The following is a 20,483-nucleotide window of genomic DNA, read 5'->3' on the forward strand; positions in this document are numbered from 1 at the left end:
TCCGAGGAAGTAAAAAAATTTATTAAGGTAGAAATATCGATAAAAAATTTTTATTATTATATAATTCTTCTGAGCTGTATAGAAATATATATATATATATATATATATAATTGATAAAGTAATAGAGGAAAATATACATAAATACATTGAAAATACGCTCTGAAGCACGTGAGAGCATGTTGAAATAAGCGAAGTAAATCGTGTTAGAAAGTTGTGTTGACACAAAATTTCTTGCATTACTAATACATATATTAAACAAAATAGAAAAAAGTTACATGATTCCAAATAACTTTTAGTCTAATGATCAGAATATTACTTGTTTAGCAGCAATTTTAATAGTTTGAGACCTTCATTTACGATATTCCAATTATAAATGCAGAAGGTAATGGAAGATACGAAATCAGACTCAAAGACGTACTTTCTTTAATCATTCTTTAATTTCTTTAATCATTATTTTATCTATTTCACTAAATAAATACAAAAAGTTCAACGCTGAACCGTAATATCTGTACCTTGAACTTTAATGCTTTGCAAATTTTCTGAAAACTTAATAAGGTGTTAAAATGAATCGCATTTCCATTCAAGTTCAACCATAGAATCATGTTGTCAAGTTAAAAAAAAGTACGATAACATGGTTTAACTTAACAACATATTGAGGTTGCAGAACACTTCTACCGCACGATAATGCAGTAATATGGTTCAAGGTGATATAAAAATTTCTAACAGTAAGGTTATCGGTTTGTAGAAAATTTTCCAACTTTCAAAAGCGTAATTTATAAATTTATAAAATTTCTACGACAATTATACGTTAACACTTTAACTCATATAAGCTAGAAGGTTCTTAGCAATTCAAAACAAAATGAAATCAAATTTACATCACAAAAAAAACCATAAAAGACTTACAGATAACACAGCCAAAGCTCAAATAAATCAAAACTTCATTAAGAAAATATATTTGCATATAACATCCACTTCTAAAAAACGCTATTCCGGATTGATTTATATACTTAACTTTGGTTGAAACTATTTCCTTTTACAGAAAAAAAAGAACTCCTGCAAGGATTGGGTAATTCACAAAAATTCATAAATTCAAAATTTTTGGAAGAGAGCTTTGAACTGCTAACATGACTAATACTGAGTCAGATGTTTGACATTCCACATGGAAACCTTTGAAATCAGACACTCAAATTACTAGAATTGAAAGATACAAAAAAGAAATTTTCACTGTCGGTACCACCCCCCAAAGGGTTCATTTTCAATTTGCGGTGATCTATTCAGGGAAAGGGTTCACTGAGTCATTTTTGAGACAATTGTTCTGGTTAGCTTCATACCAGGCAACTTGATGAATTAGTTGAATTAACCATTGTTTTTTTTTACCCCAACAGCAATACTCAATAAATGTTCACACGCGTTAAGGGCGTTTATCTTTAAGGGGTTGGGTTATTTTAGGGTTTTGGAAAAATCACTTTTTTTAATCTTTGCTTAACCTCTTCGAGACGGGCGAGTCATATATGCAATCTCAGGGTGTGGATAATCAGGGTAAAAAAGATAAAACTGGTAGCCAAACTATTTTTATAGCAGTTTATTTGAGGGCGGGGTATTAATAGTTTGCTTTATTTAATTCACCGCTACTTTGTTTGAATTAGAAATTGTATAGTTACACTTTTAACACACAAGGATTGGATGAGTAAAGAGAAAGCAAAAATAAGTCTGTCAAATTAGCTATGGCCAAACTTAAGCTACCGCTTTTTATTTTCTACTTTCTTGATTCTGATTCCGAACGAATACGTTTATGACTCGCCCGTCCCGAAAAGGTTAAAAGGTGCCTTTGTACTTTAAAATGGCACTCTCAAAAGTTTATGATCAGGAATGAAATATAAGTATCAGAATTTTTAAGTTTTGCCCAGTCGCTTAATGCCTACTTCGTGCAACCTGAAAATTTTAAAAGCCTTATTCTCAAAACTCCGCCGAACACATTGCTCGATCAAATCTCCGTTCATTAATTTAAAATTAACCGCATATTTAAAATAAACATTCGTTAAAAAATTACTTAACATAATTTTTTTTTAATTCTTGTTTTTAACATTAATTTAAGGATAGAAATTTCGGTTTTAAAAAAAATCACCATTCTTAAAAAATTTAGAACATTACGTATGTAATAAAAAAAGTTACTGTCTAACTTTAAGTAATGCTGTGGTAATTCAAGAACAATATCGCCATAAAAATAAAATAAATATTCATAGATGAAAATTCGCAGATCCACATTTTGTTTTGTATCGCTTCAAAAAATTTATTTTTACAGTTCAATAGTTACGTAATAAAAAATTTCCAAACATTTTAATATTTGGAAAACTTTTATACCTTGCTTCGAAGGTTTCCCGAATTTTACTTATTTTTTCCTTTTAAAGTAGCTTAATCCTTTAAGTAAGAAGCAAATTTTTTTTAAAGTTGCCACTTAATTAGAATAAAAAATTTTAAATCAAACAATTATCAATAAAATGTATATGTAGTAGTTACTGCTCGTAGAAAAAGAATGGTCAAAATTACCAGAATATCCTAAAATTGGAATAAGGTAAATACGGTATCATCTTCCGGGCTCTATGGGAGCAACAAGAGTCTCTGTAATTTTACCGAAACGCATTGGTAAAATTAACAAAAAAATATTATTTTATAATATGTAATATAATTTGGTTAATGTGGTAAAGTCTTGAAATTTTATCATGATACCTTAGAGCAATAAAACCATAAGCATAAAAATAATTTATTCGATTAAATTTACATTTCAGTTTTGTATTTTTTACTAAATGCGAGGTAATAGGAACCATACTTTTGTAACCAGAATTTTCAGTAAACCGTTACCATATGAACGGAAAAACTGATAAATGATTGGTTGAAATAATGAATATTTTGATTTTATTACCAGAATAATGCTTTTTTTCAAACTAGAAATGTCTTTTTCTCCGTATATTAAATTAAATTTTTAATTAAATCTTATATACTTATATAATGAATTGAAATTATAAACAGGCAGAAAAAACACCTTTAACTAATCTTTTATATTAAAAAATTAATAAAACAAATTTATTTATACTTTTTTATTATTAAAATATTCTGAAGTAGCTAAAGTAACTAAACTAAAGTAACTAAACTAAACTAAAGTACTAGACTACTAAAGTTACTAAAGTAACTAAAACAAAACTTTTATAGTTCTCAAATAATGACAATAATTTTTTTTTTATTCTAAAAATATATAAACGTATTTCAACTAAAAATATCCTCACACTTATTGTTAGTTACATTTTCGTTTTTATTTTCTACCTTAAAAATAATGCACGAAAAGATCTTGATTTCATTGTCCTATTTTTTATGAAATCCTGTTGTGTAGTTGGAATTATTTTTTTTATAAATGTTAAACATATTGAATAATTTCAACTCCATCAGTACTGATCCATACTATACATATCTAAATCTATTAAAACTTTAATCTCAACTGCGTAAAAATTTTTTACAATTGAGTTCTTTTAAAATTTTAATACTGAAACTCCAAAACATTATATTAATTAATATTTTCAAAAATATTAATTAATTATATTAGTTATTATTTTCCGAAAAGAGTTTTAAAACTTTTAAGGTTCGCTGTATAAACTTTTAGGTACAGGGAGAAAAAAATTATGGTAAAATTACCATCTCTAAAAAAACCTAATTTTGGTTAATAAAACCGAAACATATGATATTCAAACATGGTAACATGTATTTAAACAAGTACTTTTTCTGTTTATATGGTAATAACATATATATTAGATAATTTTTCGGTTTATATGGTTTGAAGAAAATTCCAGTTTTCAAATTTATAGTTCTGATACACTCTAAGTAAAAACTATAAAACAGTAGAGTAAATTCAACCGAATAGATGGTTTTTATGTCATGTTCTAAGAAATCATGAAAAAATTACCAAATTTAACCACATTCATCAAATTTTATCACATATTATAAAACTATATTTTATTGCTTATTTTATTAAAATCATTACCACATTGCTTCGGTAAAAAATTTTACAGAAATTTTGGTGTTTCCATAGAATTAGAAATGTGGTACATTTTACCATATTTTAGTAATTTTGACAATACTTTTTCCGAGTTAAACTTTCTCGTTTTTTGTTTCATTTTTCAAAAGGTTAGATGATTATTTATTCTTCCATAAATAATATTTAATTATATTAAGAACACTGAAATGTTATTCATAATACTAAAAACATATTTGTATAATGAAATGGAATGCCTCCAGGCCGGAAATCAAGCCGGAAGCTTATTAACTTATATTAAAATAAAATTAAATTCTCAAGTTATTTTTATTATCAGGTCAAGTTATTTTAAAATTACTATATTTAAAAACTGTTCTAAAATCTTAAAATAGAGATATTCAGAAAAATACGATGATAAGAATGTCAGAAATTTACCACTTTATTTATGAAATAAATCATCTCAGAACACATTTCAAACCAAATAAATATAAAATATATTTTAGCAATTTACTTGATGATGTCGAATTTTGATTTATGAGATTCTCAGCTTATCAGACTCAATCGCGCTTTGAAATGGCATTTATGAGTTGTGATGTATGTCTCACTTGAAAGAGTAATTTGCTTCCGATATAAAATGTCAGGTGAGCTATAAACGAAACTGATATTTCCGCAGGAAAAAATGTCCGAAAATCTTATTTTCTTTATTGATTTAAGACCAAATTTCAAAATTATTGTACAAATGTCTAGAAAATTACTAACTGGAATTAGAAACGAAACTCAAATAAAACATTTTGATAGATTTATTTGTCTTTTGTATCTTATTTCAAATATAAATAAATCAATAAATGTTGGTTAAAATTATGAAGTTAATCAATGGGCTTTAATTAAGTATCAATTAACACTTTATTTTATTCTTAAAATGATTACATACAGTAATATTTTTTCCTGAAGGCAGAATTCAGGCAAACTTATATCTAATATTAAATAAAAATTTTAATATGGTGTATAATAATAAAATTTGAAACTAAAAAGAGATAATAGATTGTCTAAAATATTTTTACGAAACTGATGAAACAATTAGCTTTTGGCAGTTTTAAGATGATATATTGTATAAAAAGGAAACAAATCCGATGCTGGTACATACTGGTATTTTTTTAAAGCTCTTTGTAAACAGAAAAATGTTTGCTAAGTACATTAGCAAGCTAAATCAGAAATCAAAATTAGTACAAGAAAACACCTTACGTAAAATTCTACAAGAAAAATTTTATTCAGAAGTAAAAATATATTTATATGAAATTGGTTAATTATTCAGTTATACAAAACTTTGTTAATGTTTCAAAGAGTTCTGCAACTTAAATCACTTAATTAAATTATGATTTAAATCACTCTATTTTTTTGAAAATATCATTTATTTAAATCACCTGATTCTTTTTTCAAAAAAATTATTGATTTATGTCAAAAGTAAATTTGTACAGTATATTTTATAAATATATTCTTAATGTTATGATTTTTTGAGGTCTAATTACATTGATATTGATGGTTTTGATGTAACGAACTAATGTGTGGGAAATATATTTAAATCAATATTTGATGCTCAAAATAGACACTAATAAATAAAAAAGAAACTGAATATGGATAAAAGTGAGGTGAATTTCTTAAATTATAAATCCTCATTTACTGTATGTAAAATAATTTGCTGTTGAATAATCATATTTCTATTATATCCATTTAGTTTTATTTCATGCTTAAAAACTTATTAAATATATAGTTCACTTTTGTAAATAATTAAGAAAGGCTTAGTCTGCAAAGAGTAATTTACGGTAATTTAATTTTTCTTTTATGTTTCCAGATGTAAAATAATTTATTCCTTGATTGATATAACTGACAATTTTATCTTAAAAAAAGTATTTATGAAAATGATGAGCTTGAATGAAAACAATAAGAATTTTATTTATTCAGTTATTAGCGTGCATGCACACAACAATTAAATATGAGCAAGCACCTAGCCTCATTTTTCAAGGCTCTATCTTTTAGCAGCCATGGAAGGAAAGCCACGTAATTGTGATCCTGGTCAGGCGACGTGGAGAGCACCTAAGCTGGTATTCCTCTCTCCAAACTCCAGCATCACAGCCAACGGAAGCACTTTCGGCCACAACAGATTTATCGTGCCCCTTGTTCCTCATACAGGTTGGATGTTTTGCGACCGAACTTGCGACCCCGGTCTCCACTGGTGACGTAAGAGACTGGTGACGTCTAATACAGGGGCTCTAGCCTTTACTAACTAAGCCACCGGAACACTCATGCACGTGTGCAGTAATTGTAAAACAATTTTAACTATTTCAATTAGAAATATTAAATTCGTCAATTATAATATTGTTTTTGAATGGTATTAAGAATTATGAAAATATTATATCAGGGCTTTGGTTGGTAAAAATATTTAAAAAAAACTGTTATTTAAATTTATTAAGAAAAATCCGATTAAAATTAAAAAATCTGCTTTTTTTCTATAAAATTTTTTTTGCTTTTTGATAACTTTGGTTTGTCACGAAGAACAGATACGTACCTTATCTGTTTTCATCATATCTAAATGAGAATCAATATAAGAATCGACGGGTTTCTAAAAGGATTTTTAAAGCTACAAATGTCATTTTGGTAACGAAGCTTTAACACTAAAAATAAGTCATTCGGCAAGAAAAAAATATTAAAAAAAGCCTTATGTTTCTTTAATTGCTCACATGCAGTTGAGCTTATTAGCATATTAAAAAACAATTGTTAGCGATGTGTGAAACTGAAACCTGTTTTGCAATAATTTTCTATAAGAAGGAAATACAATAATTTTAAACATCTGATATTGTACTAAAATTTTTTTTAGTATTTTAATATTTTTTTTTTATTCTTCTCAAAATTATATATTTCGAAAAAAAGTTCTAAAAAAATCTCACTAAATGGGAAAATTCTAATACATTTATGATAGTCAATGAAACAAAAAATTCAATTTTTTTTTCCACTTAACGAGTAATCTCTTTAAATTCAGGATCGTTTTAAGAGAATCTTATTGTATTATGATATGCAATTACACATACTTGCAGATTAATTATTTAACAGGCTTTGTTTATTTAAAATATACCCTATGATTATTTGGAAACATGCATCTGAATACTACTCATTAAAATTAAAAGTCTATTTTTGAGCTTTACTAGTAAATAATTTCATCTAGGTAACGTTAAACCCTCAACTAAAAATTTAAAAGAGAAAAAGGAAGGGTCACTCAAAATAGAAAAGAATGAGAGACAGTTGTTTTTACTATTTTATTGCCTTTACTATTTTATTAATAACATTTTGAATTACAATTAATAACAATATAATAACATTTTTATATTTATATAAATATGCATTAAAAATTATTAGCAATAAATTAATTAGCAATAAAGAGTTTTTTTTTTAAGAGCAGTTTATTTTTCATTTAGTTTTATTATATTTCAAGAAAAATAATTTTTCTTGAAAAAATTATTGGTTTTAAGAAAAATATACTCCAAAAAAAATTAATTACAGTTAATTTAAAGAAAATTTTGGTCATAGATTTGTCTTTTACTTAGAATGATTATGATTACTTAGAATGATAAATCTGTGTTTTTGAGTTTTAAGTAAAAATTTAGAGAGAACCACATTGCCTTAGCTTTAACCCTTTGAAGCCGATTGGTGTCCTTTTTATGCATTTTTTTCTAACTCTCTAATTACAAAAAAATATCATTTCTGTATTTTTTTAATTATGAAAAAGTCTAATAGTTACTAAAAAACCTGTTAGATTACTGGAATTATGTTTGCCCAAAAATATAAAATATAAAAAAAGAAGGTTTAAATTTTTTTTTCTTTACATAATCCAATACAATTTGCTCTTCTCAATTCAAATTATTAAGATTAAAACAAATTCCTCAAAATTTTTGTTTGCAGCTAACTTTCCATTGACTAATGGTAAGCACTCAAATACAGAACCAATCTGAAAATGTGTAGTACCTAGCCAATTTATATAAAATGTGTTTTTAGATAAGTAATAAAATACACTGTACAACTATTTATTGATTACTATCACTAATAGTAACTCAAGTACAAAAGCGGAGCTGCCATGTGCGCAACACCAACTAATATAATATGCTAATTGAAGGAATAGATAAATTCAACAATAAAATTCTTATTGTGGAATCAATAAATTCCAATATAAAATAGGCAACTAACTTTTTATTGATTAATATCAATAAAAGCCACTCAGATAAAAATATGGCACTGCAATATATACAAAATCAAGCAATATTAAATGCTCTTATAGATAAATTCTAAAATAAATTGGGCAACTAACAATACGTTAATTAACATTGATAATAGTCACTAAGCTTAAAAAAAAATAATTATAAATAATGAAAAACAGTACAGCTATCTTTACTGAACGAAATTATGTAATTAAAGCTTATAAAGGAATTCAAGAGACAATAAAACAAATTCAATTAAAAATTTCGAGCAGAGAACTTTTTATTGATTAATGTTATGTAATAGCCACTTAAATACCGAAATTGAATATTTAATTTATATTTACACTTACTTTTAATTTGCTATATCCAAGTTTTAGTTGGCGGATAAGTATACTAACTATTATTGCTTGGTCTGTTGTATTACGCAAAAGCAACGACAATGCATATTTGATCACTACCGACTTCAAACAACCAAATAAAATTTGAATCTCAAATCCATATTTATAGAAAAACGGAGTGTTCCGATTGGATGACCATCCAACAAACCAACGGGATGGAAAAGTTATGAAAAGAGTTCTATAAAAAATCGAAAATCCCATAAATTTCCCCCTCATAAGATGCTTCAGTAATTTTGGCAGAGTTTGTTTAAGGTAAAACATATAAAAAAATAATAGAGCACTCGTTCGTAAACTTTCTCTTTTCATACATAATAGAAACCCTTAATATTTTATGTAATTCTTATCAATATTGTTTAAGAATTGTTGTCTGCTGTCATTTCCCCTAAAAAAGTGTTCCAAATTGCTCTGAGAAGCCATAAGGAAGGAATTTGATTGCAACTAAGGTGTTCTTGGAAATGGAACTTTTGGTTCATATAGTCTTTGTTGAAGGCTGGAAATGCCCTTTTTAAGAAATAAGGTGAAATTCTCAAAAATACGGTAATTTTATTGAGTTTTTTCCGGAGATAAATGTTATCGACTCTAAAATACTTCCGTTTGTGTTTATTCAAATGAAGATTTTGCAATTTGCTTGTATTTCAGGTCAAGAAGGTCGTGACAAACCTCAACCTCAGATCCATAAAGATCATTGTTTTAGTCTGACTTTACCCTTAAAGGAGAAATAGGATAAGAGTGAGCATTCGTTCGTCGAAGATAAAATAAATAATCAACTGCGTTGTTAAAGTACGTGATTCTGGGATAGTCATACCATTAAAAAGACCTTACATATTTCCCATCCTTTTGATATTTATTAACTTTTGAATGTTCATTTAATCTTCTAATCCTCTTCTGAAGGACTTTTGTATTAATCTTCTTCTAAGAAAAATAATGGTTAACGGAAATCTATATTTTTGAAAGTCAGTCTTTGAAAAATCAAGTAAGATTGGATTGTTGATTTTGTTGAAATTTTTAAGAAATATTTGTCGCGTAAAATTATTAGACATGTGTATTTTTATTTTTGCGAGCAAAAATTTTTTTTCTTATGGTTTCGGTGGGTCCGGAAATTTTGAGAAAAACAAATACGCCTAAATGAGGCAATATTTGTGTGAAATAAGTGAATCACAGCATGGATCATTATTTTGAGTTCTACTACTTCTACACTAACCATTAAAGCATAAATACTTTCAAAGGACCTAAGCAATGAAAGTCATAAATCATTACAAGTCATAGAAATAAAGCTATTTTTCTTAGACTTTGACCATAAAAATCTACTTTTGCTAACAGTGAACCATAAAAGTGTATATTTTCTGAAAATCTATACCACTGAGTAGTATCTGAAAAATTAAGATACGTATGATGTGCATTTAGCATGACCTTGAAGCTGCCTTTAATGAAGCAAGATACTGAAATTTTGCACAACTTTCTAAGTCATTAAATACCTTCGCTTAAAACTAGACGTGTATGAAATAGGGTGGAAAAGAAGCCTTAAGTTATAATGGGAAGAATATCAATTCACAGACCTATGGTTACGGATTCAACTTTTATATAATATGGTTTTAAACTTTGCACCCCTACCTGCGAAGCAGAATGCAGAAATAGTTCTGAAAGAACAGTAAATTATTTTAAAATGTATGATTTATGTCCAATATGAATATTTGACGTTATCAGCCACCCTGAGGCATATTTAGTCACTAGAGGGCATAACTTACTCGCTGCTATCTGTAGTAAATGATAAAACCAGAATCGAATGAAATCACACTCAAGTCAATGCATCTAATAGTTAAGAAGTTACTTAAGTTTTATATTGAAAAAGAGCGAATNAATTATTGGTTTTAAGAGAAATATACGCATATCTAAAAAAACCTAATTTTGGTTAATAAAACCAAAACATATGATATTTCAAACATGGTAACATGTATTTAAACAGGTAATTTTTCTGTTTATATGGTTTGTCGAAAATTCTAGTTTTCATATTTATAGTTCTGATACACTTTAAGTAAAAGCTATAAAACGGTAGAGTAAATTCAACCGAATAAATGGTTTTTATGTCATGTTCTAAGAAATCATGAAAAAATTACCAAATTTAACCGCATTCATCAAACTTTATCACATATTAAAAGACTATATTTTACTGTTTATTTTATTAAAATTATTACCAAATTGCTTCGGTAAAAATTTTAACCGAAATTTTGGTGTTTCCATGGAATTAAAAATGTGGTAAATTTTACCATGCTTCAGTAGTTTTGACAGTACCTTTTCCGAATTAAATATTCTCATTTTTTTTGTTTTATTTTTCAAAACGTTAGTTTATTCTTTATTCTTCAATAAATAATATTTGATTATATCAAAAAACACTGAAATATCATTCATAACACTAAAAACAAATTTCTAAAAACGAATTGAAATGCTTTGAATCAAGCCATAATTTTATAAACTTACAATAAGATAAAACTAAATTCTCGTGTTATTTTAAAATAACTATATTTAAAAACTGCTCTAAAATTTTAAAATAGAGATATTCAGGAAAGTACGATGATAAGAATTTCAGAAATATACCATTTTATTCATAAAATAAATCATCTCAGAACGCATTTCAAACCATATAAATATAAAATATATTTTAGCAATTTACTTGATGATGTCGAATTCTGATTTATGAGATTCTCAGCTTATCAGACTCAATCGCGCTCTGAAATGGCATTTATGAGTTGTGATATATGTCTCACTTGAAAGAGTAATTTGCTTCCGATATAAAATGTCAGGTGAGCTATAAACGAAACTGATATTTCCGCAGGAAAAAATGTCCGAAAATCTTATTTTCTTCATTGATTTAAGACCAAATTTCAAAATTATTGTACAAATGTCTCGAAAATTACTAACTGGAATTAGAAAAGAAACTCAAATAAAGCATTTTGATGGATTTATTTGTCTTTTGTATCTTATTTCAAATATAAATAAATGAATAAATGTCGGTTAAATTAAGAAGTTAAACAATGTGCTTTAGTTAAGCATCAATTAACACTTTTATTTTCTAAAATTATTGCATACATTAATAATTTTCTAGAAAGTAGAATTTAGGCACAATTATAAACAAAAATTAAATAAAAATGTTTAATTAGGAAATAAACAAAACTAAAAACTGAAAGGAACTTTGGAAAAAAAAATAAAAAAGACAATATATTGTTTAAAATGTTTTCACGAAACTAATGAAACGATTAGCATTTGGCAGATCTAAGATGACATATTCTACAAGAGGAAAACATATTTTCTGTTACATCTACACTCTTATTTAAAAAAAAGATTTAAAAAAAGTGCGTGGTAAACAGAAAAATGTTCGTTCAGTACATTAGCAGGCCGAACCAGAAATCAAAATTAGTACAAATAAAAAACACTTTATGGGAATTGCTACAAGAAAAATTTTATTCAGAAATAAAAATGTATTTAACTGAAATTAGTTAATTGCTTAGTTGTACAAACCTTCGTTAGTGTTTCACAGAACTCTTGTAACTTAAATCACTTAATTTATGATTTAAATCACTCTATTTTTTAAAAATATCATTTATTTAACTCACCTGATTCTTTTTTCAAAAAAATTATTGATTTATGTCAAAATTAAATTTTTACAGTATATTTTATAAATATATTCTTAAGGTTATGATTTTTTGAAGTCTAATTGCATTAATATTGATGGTTTATATGTAACGAACTAATGTGTGGGAAATATATTTAAATCAGTATTTGATGCTCAAAATAGACACTAATAAATAAAAAAGAGACTAAATATGGATAAAAGTGAGGTGAATTTCTTAAATTATAAATCTTCATTAGCTGCATGTAAAATAATTTGTTGTTGAATAATCATATTTCAATTATATCCATTTAGTTTTATTTCATTCTTAAAAACTTATTAAATATGTAGTTTGAAAGTAATTAAGAAAGGGTTAGTTTGCAAAGAGTGATTTACGATAATTAAATTTTTCTTTTATCTTTCCTGATGCAAAATAATTTATTCTTTAATTGATATAAATGGCAATTTTATCTTTAAAAAAAGTATTTATGAGAATGATGAGTTTGAATGAAAACAACAATAATTTTATTTATTCAGTGATTGGCCTGCATGCACAGAACAATTAAACACGAGCAAGCACCTAGCCTCGATTTTCAAGGCTCTATCTTTTAGCAGCCATGGAAGGAAAGCCACGTAATTGTGACCCACGTCAGACGACGTGGACAGCACCTAAGCTGGTATCCCTCTCGCCAAACTTCTGCGTCACAGCCTACGGAAGCACTTTCAGTCACAACAGATTTATCGTGCCCCTTGTTCATTATACAGGTTGGTTGTTTTGCTGGCTTAAAGAACCGAACTTACGACTCCGGCCTCCACTGGTGACGTGAGAGAGGCCTTAACTAACTGAGCCACCGGAACACTTATGCACGTGTGCAGCAATTGTAAAACAATTTTAACTATTTCAATTAGAAATATTAAATAAAATTATAATATTGAATTGAATAGTATTAAGAATTATCAAAATACTATATCAAGACTTTGGTTGGTAAATTTATAAAAGTATTTAAAGAAAACTGCTATTTAAATTTTTTTAAAAATCCGATTTAAATCAAAAAATCTGCTTTTTTCTATATTTATTTATTTTTTAATTTTTGATAACTTAGGTCTGTCATGAAGAACAAATACTCAACTTATCTGCTATCTATATGATAATCAATAGTTTTCTAAAAGGATTTTTAAAACTACAAATATCATTTTGGTAAAGAAGCCTTAACACTAAAAATGAGTTATCCGGCAAGAAAAAACAAAAAGAGCTTCGTGTTTCTTAAATTGTTCACATGTAGATGAGCTTGTTAGTATATTAGAAAACAATTGTTAGCAATGTGTGGAATCCGTTTTGGAATAATTTTGTATCAGAAGGAAATACAATTTTAAACAACTGATATTGTACTAAGATATTTTTAGTATTTTAATTATTTTTTATATATTTTTTTTATTCTTCTCAAAATTATATTCTCCGAAAAAAAACTTTAAAAAAATCTCACTAAATTGGAAAATTCTAATACATTTTTAATAGTCTACCTAACAAAAAATTCAATTTTTTTTCCCCTTACGAGTAATCTCTTTAAATTCAGGATCGTTTTAAAATAATCTTATTGTATTATGATAGGCAATTGTACATACTTATAGATTAATTATTTTACAGGCTTTGCTTATTTAAAATATACCCTATGATTATTTGGAAACATATATCTGAGTAATACTCATTAAAATAAAAAGCCTATTTTTGAGCTTTACTTGTAAATAATTTCATCTAGGCAACGTTAAACTCTCAATGAAAAATTTAAAAGAAAAACGCTTTAGACAGTTGCTTTAACTATTTTATTGTTTTACTATTTTATTAATAACAATTTTAATTTCAATTAATAACAATATAATAACAATTTTACATTTAAGGAAATATATATTTAAGAATCATTAACAATGAAGAGTTTTTTAGTGCAGTTTATTTTTTACTTCGTTTTATTATATTTTAAGAAAAGTAATTTTTCTTTAAAAAAATTATTGGTTTTAAGAGAAATATACGCTAAAAATATTTAATTACAGTTAATTTAAAGGGAAATGCAGTCATAAATTTGTCTTGTACTTAGAATGATTATATAAAGTTTAAAGTAAAAATTTAGAGATATAAGAAATAAGTTCTAAATAAAAATTTAGAGAGTACCGCATTCACCCTAGCTTTAACCCTTTGAAGCGGTGTCCTTTTTATGCATTTTTTTCTAACACTCTAATTACAAAAAAATATATATTTTTGTATTTCTTAATTATAAAAAAGTCTAATAGTTACTAAAAAAATCTGTTAGATTATCGGAATTATGTTTGCACTAAAATAAAATCCAAAAAAGGTAGTTTTAATATTTTTTTCAAATAATGCAACACAATTTGCTTATCTCAATTCAAAGTATTAAGATTAAAACAAATTCGTTAAAATTTATTGATTAATGGTAAGCACTCAAATGCAAAATCATCCTGACCATGTGCAGTACCTATCCAATTTATATAAAATGTGTTTTTAGATAAATAATAAAATGCATTGTACAACTATCTATTGATAACTATCACTAATAGTTACTCAAGTACAAAAGCTGCGCTGCCATGTGCACAACACCAACTAATATAATATGCTAATTGAACGAATAGATAAATTCAACAATAAAATTCTTATTGTGGAATCAATAAATTCCAAAATAAATGAGGAAACTAACTTTGTATTGATTAATATCAATAAAAGCTACTCTGGTAAAAAATACGGCACTGCCATATATACAAAATCAACTAATATAAAATGCTCTTATAGATAAATTCTGCAATAAATTGGGCAACTAACAATACATTAATTAACATTGATAATAGTCACTAAGCTTAAAAAAAATAATAATAAATAATAAAAAACAGCACAGCTATCTTTACTGAACCAAATTATGTAATTAAATCTTATAAAAAGAGTTCAAGCGAAAATAAAACAAATGCGATAAAAAATTTCGGACAGAGAACTTATTATTGATTAATGTAGTGTAATAGTCACTTAAATACCGAAATTGAATACTTAATTCATATTTACACTTACTTTTAATTTGCTATATCCAAGTTTTAGTTGGCGATAAGTATACTAACTATTATTTCTTGGTTCGTTGTATTACGCTAAAAGCAACGACAATACATATTTGATCACACCCGACTTCAAACAACCAAATAAAATTTGAATCTCAAATCCATATTTATAGAAAAACGGAGTGTTCCGATTGGATGACCATCCAACAAACCAACGGCATGGAAAAGTTATGAAAAGAGTTCTATAAAAAATCGAAAATCCCATAAATTTCCCCCTCATAAGATGCTTCAGTAATTTTGGCAGAGTTTGTTTAAGGTAAAACATATAAAAAAATAATAGAGCACTCGTTCGTAAACTTTCTCTTTTCATACATAATAGAAACCCTTAATATTTTATGTAATTCTTATCAATATTGTTTAAGAATTGTTGTCTGCTGTCATTTCCCCTAAAAAAGTGTTCCAAATTGCTCTGAGAAGCCATAAGGAAGGAATTTGATTGCAACTAAGGTGTTCTTGGAAATGGAACTTTTGGTTCATATAGTCTTTGTTGAAGGCTGGAAATGCCCTTTTTAAGAAATAAGGTGAAATTCTCAAAAATACGGTAATTTTATTGGGTTTTTTCCGGAGATAAATGTTATCGACTCTAAAATACTTCCGTTTGTGTTTATTCAAATGAAGATTTTGCAATTTGCTTGTATTTCAGGTCAAGAAGGTCGTGACAAACCTCAACCTCAGATCCATAAAGATCATTGTTTTAGTCTGACTTTACCCTTAAAGGAGAAATAGGATAAGAGTGAGCATTCGTTCGTCGAAGATAAAATAAATAATCAACTGCGTTGTTAAAGTACGTGATTCTGGGATAGTCATACCATTAAAAAGACCTTACATATTTCCCATCCTTTTGATATTTATTAACTTTTGAATGTTCATTTAATCTTCTAATCCTCTTCTGAAGGACTTTTGTATTAATCTTCTTCTAAGAAAAATAATGGTTAACGGAAATCTATATTTTTAAGAGTCAGTCTTTGAAAAATCAAGTAAGATTGGATTGTTGATTTTGTTGAAATTTTTAAGAAATGTTTGTCGTGTAAAATTATTAGACATGTGTATTTTTATTTTTGCGAACAAAAATTTTTTTTCTTATGGTTTCGGTGGGTCCGAAAATTTTGAGAAAAACAAATATGCTTAAATGTGGCAATATTTGTGTGAAATAAGTGAATCACAGCATGGATCATTATTTTGAGTTCTACTACTTCTACACTAACCATTAAAGCATAAATACTTTCAAAGGACCTAAGCAATGAAAGTCATAAATCATTACAAGTCATAGAAATAAAGCTATTTTTCTTAGACTTTGACCATAAAAATCTACTTTTGCTAACAGTGAACCATAAAAGTGTATATTTTCTGAAAATCTATACCACTGAGTAGTATCTGAAAAATTAACATACGTATGATGTGCATTTAGCATGACCTTGAAGCTGCCTTTAATGAAGCAAGATACTGAAATTTTGCACAACTTTCTAAGTCATTAAATACCTTTGCCAAAACTAGAGGTGTGTGAAATAGGGTGGAAAAGAAGCCTCAAGTTATAATAGGAAGAATATCAACTCACAGACCTATGGTTACTGATTCAACTTTTATATACTATGGTCTTAAACTTTGTACCCCTATCTGTGAAATAGAATGAGAAATAGTTCTGAGAGAACAATAAATTGTTTTAAAAAGTATGATTTATGTCCAATATGAATATTTGAAGTTAACACCCACCCTGAGGTCAGATTTAGTTACTAGAGGGCATAACTTACTCGCTGCTATCTGTAGTAAATGATAAAACAGAATCGAATGAAATCACACTCAAGTCGATGCATCTAATAGGTTGGAAGTTACTTAAGTTTTATATTGAAAAAGAGCAAATTCTGACTGATTCTTATTCATGCTTTTGACATTGCCTCACGGCAAAGAGGTATTGATTCCAATATATTTTAAAGCGATCGATAAAAACAATTCAGTTCATTGATAGTCAAAAAGTTTTAAGTCTGTAAGCGCAAAAAGCACAAAACTGTTTTTTTTTTATACACTACACTTTTATAACTTTTAAACTGTAGTCCAAAAAATATCATACTTGTCCAGTTTTGGTGTAGACAGTTAATGATCTTAAAAATTGCTCGAAATTTTAGTTTTTCTTTACTTTAAGGTCAATTTTAAAATCACGCTAATATACACATATCGATCTTTTTAAATTTGTTGTTCTCATCCCCATGAGCAGCAGAGCTAGATCAGCTTCATAAGCTCGTTCACTCTGAGAAAGTCTAGCACCAACAGGGGAACTTGAACCAGGTCCTGCCTTGTAAGTCCCAGACAAGATAAAATGTGGTCAAGGGAGGCCTGGGCAGCAGAATACTTAGTACAGACTTCGAAATGTTTGTTACCATCGACATAAGTCATCATTGATGGCAGATGTTCACTGAGGAAACGAGTAATGGCAATTTGTTCTCGTCTACTGCTGCCCCGAGTCAAGGAGCCCCCTGGGCACCTACTCTGATACGATGAGTGTACCGGTGGGACCGTCCAAATGGCCATCTTCTCTGCCTTACATTTAGAAAAATGTTCCAAGTAGGTAAGAGGAGCGACAGTCGCAATGGCCTCTTCAACACCTGCTCTGGCCAAACTGTCAGAAGTCTCATTTCCAGCTATATCGACATGTGACGGAATCCACTGAAAGTGGATCCGATGAGAAAGGGAACGTTGTTTTAGTTTCCTTAGAATGTCAGCACCAACACTATCCCTGACATTATCCTAATCGATCAGGTGCTGGATAGCACTTTTACTATACGAAAAGATCCAGATAACAATAAACCGTGAAAGCGACATGAGGAGTCCAGACCCTCAAGAATCGCAATAAGTTCGATTCGGAATACCGAGCAGAAGTCCGGATTTCTTCTCTTGATTTTTATTTCCTGATCCCGAAGTTTAATATAAATGCCACTGCCAGATCTGTCACCATCAAGTCTACTGACATCTGTATACAACTGAACAGCGAAAATGTGGACATTATTAATTCTTTCAAGTGCTAGCTGTTTCATGTAGCAAAGCAAATCAATTATTTTTTAAATACTACTTATTGTATGTATTCACAGAAATATATATCTCTGTGGTTCTGTGTTGACAAAAGTAGATTTTGTCTAAAAAAAGGTTTTTTTTAGAAGATTTTTGATCTCTATTGTAAAGGTTCACAGAAAATATTAATTATTAGTTAAAGTGAAAGTACTAGAACACAAAATAATGACCTGTGCAATGGCTTATTCATTTCTCAAAAAGTCTTGACACAAGTAGATATGTTTGGGTTTTTTTTTAAATATTCCTGATAATATGTAAATCCTTCTCCCCTCCCCCTCCCCCTCAAAAAAACCTTGAGTTTTTTTTTTCTTTTTTGAAGAACTAAAAGAAATCTTATTTAATTGTTTCACATAAAGAACATATTCTGAAAATTTCAACAAAAAAATTTGAAATATTAAATATCCAGCCTTTCTCGACTCGTAAAATCTGAGTTAAACATAATTTTTGACGCTTAAAATATTCCGGTAAGTTTTATCTTTAGCCAAAAAAAAAATTATTCTTCTAACGATTCTTTATAAATAGCCAAATAATGTATCTGCCCCTGTGACTGAGATGTCGGCTGTGTTTAACTCCATTTTGATTCAAATTTTAAATAAAATATCAAAGAGAGAACTTTGGCGCTTCTTTTTGTTTTCCCGACTTTTTTTGTTAGAATCAAACATTTAAAACTAATATTTGATTACGATTTTAAATTAGAAAATGGATACATGAGGAACATGCCTTTAGTAAAAATGTCTTAGCCTAATTTTAGTAATAATGAATTTTATAACTCTTAATACTAAGCCAATAACTCCTTAAATTGTTGATATCTTTTAACTTATTTTGAAAAAGAATTTCCGCTACAAAAAAAGACATTTTTTTTTTCAAAGAACCACCTGTTAATCTCTTCTTTATCACGAAAAACGCGTGTCTCCTGTTGTTTGCTACATGTCTTTGGCTTCGCTGGAGTGGTATGCTCTCTCTAACAGCACTGCTGTTCTAAAGCCTTAATTCGTGACATACGGGAAAATAAAAATAAAAAATCTAAATTTTAGGAAAAATTATTATTGCTCTTATGTACTGAGTGAATTGTTTTTTGATGGTTATGAAAATTATGAAACTCTTGAATGCTGCGTTCTTTCTTTACTATCGTTCTCCCCCAAAGCTAATTACACAGAGCTTTATAGATCATTTCAAGTTTTCACTTCAATTAAATTATAGTTAAAATCTCATAAATATTTTTTTATACTTTATATACCCTTTGACGCAATGCAACACCGGTATAACTTTTATATTTTTCTGACCCTTTAATTACAAGCAAAGAATGTAATTTAGTATTTTTTAAATATAAAAAAACAGTCTTCAAGTTACTAAAAATAGTCTGTTAGATTATCAGAATTATATTTATTCTAAAATATAAAATCCAATAGAACAAAAGCAGTTTGAAATTTTCTTTTATTCATATTCAAAAATTTACCAATAATTTATTTTGTAAATGAAAGAAATTTTATTGATGAATAATTGTTTCTCCTAGCTCTAAATTATTGCAAATAAGTGCAGATTTGAACATTTATGATGAGTCGTGTTTTGAATATTTTACTTTTAACTCAAAAAAAGACACAGATGTTTTATGCTGAATTTCATAACCATGAATTATTGAAATACTAAATATAATTTTTTTCACATATTTTGAGAATTAATTCAAAATAAAGAAAAAAATGTGAAAAATATGTCGAATAAGAATTCTGCACCAAAGGGTTAGAGGATAAGCCGCTGCTCACGTTTGCTCATCAAACCTCAGAACTTCTTGAGTAGAAGTTTAATTTAATAGAAAAACTATAAAAATTATCAAATGGTAGCTTAATGTTAAGTTGTGCTTGCCGAGTTAACGTTGCAGCAATTAGGCTTGGTTTATTAACTCCCTGAATTAATTTTTGAATCTGATTTACTTGGAAACCAGTAAGTGACGTCACTCGTTTGTGGTGTTGAACCTGATTGGCTTCCGAATCGTGGCATAAGCGAATGCCACAATTTATTCACGGTGACGTCGCTTGCAGGTATCCATT

At 27.7% G+C, this 20,483-nt stretch overlaps 1 protein-coding gene across 2 annotated transcripts in view; it reads right to left on the reverse strand.

The window, feature by feature from the left end:
- LOC107437378 (uncharacterized) overlaps positions 1–15,453 on the reverse strand; it is a 24,807-nt gene extending 9,354 nt beyond the window's left edge. Inside the window, exon 1 of one of the 2 annotated variants that reach the window (XM_071179314.1) lies at positions 15,335–15,453. The gene's annotated coding sequence lies outside the window, so the exon portion shown is untranslated. Of the gene's footprint in view, positions 1–8,615; positions 8,733–15,334 lie in introns of those variants that run through there. The other variant, XM_021148935.2, reaches the window with a different exon arrangement.
- Positions 15,454–20,483: the final 5,030 nt, after the last annotated feature.

This window comes from Parasteatoda tepidariorum, chromosome 3, assembly GCF_043381705.1.
Source record: "Parasteatoda tepidariorum isolate YZ-2023 chromosome 3, CAS_Ptep_4.0, whole genome shotgun sequence".
In the NCBI taxonomy this organism is placed as follows: Eukaryota; Metazoa; Arthropoda; class Arachnida; order Araneae; family Theridiidae; genus Parasteatoda; species Parasteatoda tepidariorum.